Source organism: Pyrgilauda ruficollis, unplaced genomic scaffold, assembly GCF_017590135.1.
Source record: "Pyrgilauda ruficollis isolate IOZ18807 unplaced genomic scaffold, ASM1759013v1 scaffold35, whole genome shotgun sequence".
Taxonomy (NCBI): domain Eukaryota; kingdom Metazoa; phylum Chordata; class Aves; order Passeriformes; family Passeridae; genus Pyrgilauda; species Pyrgilauda ruficollis.
This window is the reverse complement of record NW_024524934.1, coordinates 1,755,030-1,759,441: the sequence shown is the minus strand read 5'-3', so window position 1 is coordinate 1,759,441 and position 4,412 is coordinate 1,755,030.

Here is a 4,412-nt window from a genome sequence, read left to right as displayed (position 1 = left end):
TAGTTTCCAGACAGGAGACTTAGCCCCTCAGACACTCCTTTGTGAAAATATTTCAGTGAGACAGGCCTAAACTTATCGCCCAGTACCTAGGATCTTGATAAAAATTGTATGTATTGTCCAGCCTTACTGAATGCTGAGAGTTCTGGAAAGATTCATAATTCAAGATAGAAGAGATTATCTTTTTATTAGATTAGGATAATCTGCAGCTAGATGGGATACATTAATTTACATTCATGGTAAAAGAACTGCAATGGTTTGGAGTAACAGGGATGTTTTTGAATGGAACATTAAGGCAAAGTGTAAGAAGACAGAGGCAGCTCAAGGCAAGCATCACGTGGTCAGTGGAGGTGACTACTGAGAATTGTGGACCAAGAACTTGGTATTTTAGATCCAAAGTAGGCACAATGCTGCAAAAAGGCTATTCCTCCAGAATTAACGATTGTAAGAAAATGAACCAGCAATCCAGCCAAGAAAAATGGAGTATAATTTGTTAGCTCCTGATTAAGTCTCATGTTTATATTTCTCTGTTGGTAAAAAACTCTGCTTAAGTAAATAGGTCCAAGACTAATTCCTTCTTGAGTGTCCGGAACTGAGCATACCTTTCATGCTGAGAAAAAACCAGGGCCCACGTAAACAGGAGGTTCCAAAGACATCAGTGATTAACGCCCTTTGCTAATATTGTAGTTTTCTACGCTGCAGCAGCAAAGCTATGAAAATCCCTCTCCCGCATGTCTGAAACAGGTTGTCATCATCAATGCAAAAACCATTCTAAAAGCATCACAAAGTAAGTCTTGCAGGATTTATTGGACTTGTTTTCAAGGGGAAAAACATTTGTCATGGAAATCAAGTTCTGAATAATAAAGTACACAACGCATCCGCTTTCTGGATAAACATTTCCATCAAAGAGAGAACAGCTGCCTTGTCATGGTGAAGAACTGCAAATATTCAACTCCTTAATACTGACTTCAGTCCAGTAACATTACAAAAAGCCTACTTTAGAAAATTTATAGGAAAAACGATCAAACACCCAACAAAAAGACTACAGAAATTATTGCAAAGATGCAAGAATGATCATCACAGAAAAAGAAAAAAAATATTGTGCTGGTCAGACTGTAGAATGTTGCACAGCTGAAGAAGAAGAAATTCGTGATGCAAATTTCCTGAAGAAACTGGTGATACAAATGATAGAGTGATCACCTCAGTATATCAAAATCAGCTTTGATTGTGTCAACACCGTTCTTCCCTTCCACCACAAAGTTACGCAAAACACTTCTTGTTCAGGCTTGTATCAACACATCAGAGAACCTGCAATTATGCTGAAACACAAAGCACCTAAGTACAGATTACAACAGGCAATCATTCTGCAAACAAAACATCAGGATCTGGTGGTCTGAAAACTTAGTGCATGATTTGGTGTTTCATAAGAAGGGCCCAGTGTTTCCTCTAGCACATATATATGTGCCCATATATAAAGGGACAGAACAAAAGTGCATAACACTGAGCCACACTGAAAGCTGTAAGGTTTGTGTCCTTGATCCCCCAAGATCACAATTCCAGGAATAAGAATACATCACAAAGAAGAAACAGTTAAAAACCTGCTAAGAAAATAAACCATACCATACATGTAAGGAAAAGATAACACCACCTATAGGACAGAAAGAGGTTTATGTGAATGAGCTATTCATAAAAGGGGAGAGTAGTTATGTCTTAGCTCAGCTGAGCAGTGAGATGAATGCTAGGAAGTTGAGAGAAAAACTAGAGAAGGAAAAGAGAAAATAAAGAAGGAAGGAGGACACGTGGAGGTATAGGTTTCTAGAGACAGACAGAGCAAACTGCACTCTTGTAGACACAATACATGGATTGTGATCTGTATCTTAGAGAGGTGATGAGAAAAAGAAGTCACTGAGGTTGCAATTTCTCTATGCCTCTCTCTGTTAGCACAGAATACTGCTGGTGTCTGTGTTTAATCCTACAGTATCAATCCATCTTTGAATGCAAAGATGCCTTTTTGCAGTCTTCAGGCAAAACTGAAAAATGTTTATGGATTTGCAGAAGTTCCAATGTGACTTTATTAAAAAGCCTGGCCTATTTAAAGTGACATACATTCAGCATAAAGAAATTAAGTAAAATTAAACTTCTAGGCAGTAGCAGAAAATATGAAGATGAGCTAAAGGAAAGAACATGAGAATTTTACCCAAGGATAAAAGTGCGGCCAGGAAAAAATCTTCATCTTACCATTAATAATAAAATGCTGGAGAGGGCATTGCCATGAGGGACTTGTTCGTCAAACAATAAATCTGAAGCAACCCACTAAATGAGTCCTCTAGGGAGCCCTCTCTAGATTCATTATTTTAGTGCTAGAAATACTACTACAGTAAACTTTCAATTGATATTCATTACATTACATTTCTGTAGTGATTTTTCTGGCCTTTACAAATAACAAGAATAAAATTTTTGTGCTGTTCATAAGGTTTCCATTTAAAAAAAATGTGTTCCTACAACTTGACAAAACAAATGCTAGCATTTTAGAGCCAAATTCTCCTCTTAATCACAGAATGAGTTTTGATCCTTTATCTCAGAGCAAAACTTAGCTCACAGATTGTCTTTATGTGTTCAAAATACTGTTTCTAACAAGTTACATACTTTTAAGCCATGAGTTTTCTTGATTAGGGGAAAATAAGGATACAGATCAACCGAAGTATTTACTACAGCATCTTCAGGAGAGTGCTTTTAAAGTCTTCTGCAAATGTGAAATAATTTCACATCACAGTCTAGTGTAGCAGAGATGGAAATTGCTACTGAGAGGCTAAAACACAAATAAATACTTGCTTTAAGTAGGTCTGCTAGAACTGTAAACCAATAAAGGTTGTTTCTGAAATTGAGAAATGCTAGGCTTTTGGATCTGTAATCATGAGTAAAAGTCATACATCAAGTTCAAAGAATACCCATACTTGAAAGCCAAGGCTACATTAGAAAATGTCAGCTACATGTGATTTGACTCAGGTCACACATCATGACCCCACAGTATGAGGGAAAAAATGTGCCACCCCAATTGTTAGTCTCTAACAGTTATGTACTATTTGGAAAACTGTAATCAAACACTTAAGAAAGGAGAACTCTGCAGGTCATTAGCAGCTTCAAAACATTTATCCTTGAGGAGAGTCTTAAACGCATTTACTTTTGGGGAGGAAGTGGGGAAAGCTCCGGACTAAAAGATGATTTTATTAGATGCCTTTTGAAAGGAAACTAACACAGATGAGTACCTGAATTGTGAGGATCTTCAGAGTACCTAAGCAAACACAGAAACATCCTTCACAGAGCAAGTAACCCTAGCAAGGGAAAATTAAATATACCGTCAGGAACCGAAGATGAAAGAGCAAAAGCTGAGCAATATATAGTGATATCTTTTAAATGAGATGGGGCAGACACTAGTGTTTATTCTGCCCTTACACAGTGCCAGTGCCACTGATGTACAGACACCAAGCCAACCAGCAGCCGGCCGGCTGATTTGCGTGTACAAACCAGAACACAAACATTTTATGAACTTCCTAAATAGAAAGTTGGTACAATAAGTGGCTGTAATTAATGATGCAATGCCCACTACAAGTTGTTTTGGAGGGACTGAGACAAGCTCATGACTTTTGCCCATGAAAATGTTCCAGTTTCCTGTAATTTCGTTTTCCATTAACTGCTCTGGTGACCTTGGCCGACCACCAGGTTTGCGCTACAGCTGGTTCCATTTCTGACCCTGCAGAATTTGCAGCATGTGGAACTGCCTGGTCTTTCTTGTTACCCCTGCTGTGAGTGAGTTTAGGGACTTGAGCAGCTCCTAAAGCGCCTTTAGACTCACAAGTTTAAGGGACCAGATAGGATTTTATCCAAGGATACTGAGGGAGCTGGTGCACTAAGCTGCTCTTCATCATTTATTATCAGTACTTTGGGAGCTAGAAGTGTTTCGCCTAGAGAGGAGACTCAAGGGTGACCTTATCACTCTCTACAACTCCCTGAAACAATTGAAGCCAGGTGGGATCGGCCTTTTCTCCGAGGCAACCAGAGACAGAATGAGAGGACACAGCCACAAGCCGCACCAGCAAAGCTTCAGCCTGGCCAATACGAAGAATTTCTTCACGGAAAAAGTGAAGACATTGGAATGGGCTGTGCAGGGAGGTGGTGTCATCACTATCCCTGGAGGCATTCAAGAAACAACTGCACGAAGTTCAGCTAGTTCACTTGGTGCCATGGTTTAGCTGACAAGGTGGTGCTCGGTCATAGGTTGGACTCAGCGATCTCAGAGGTCATTCTGTGATTCCCGGGCACAGCTCCAAAGCACGGCTGCACACAGCAGTGCCCCCCCTGCCGCTTTTAGCGACCAGGCAGAGCTCGGCCCCGGGCCCGGCCCCGCCCTCAGGCCG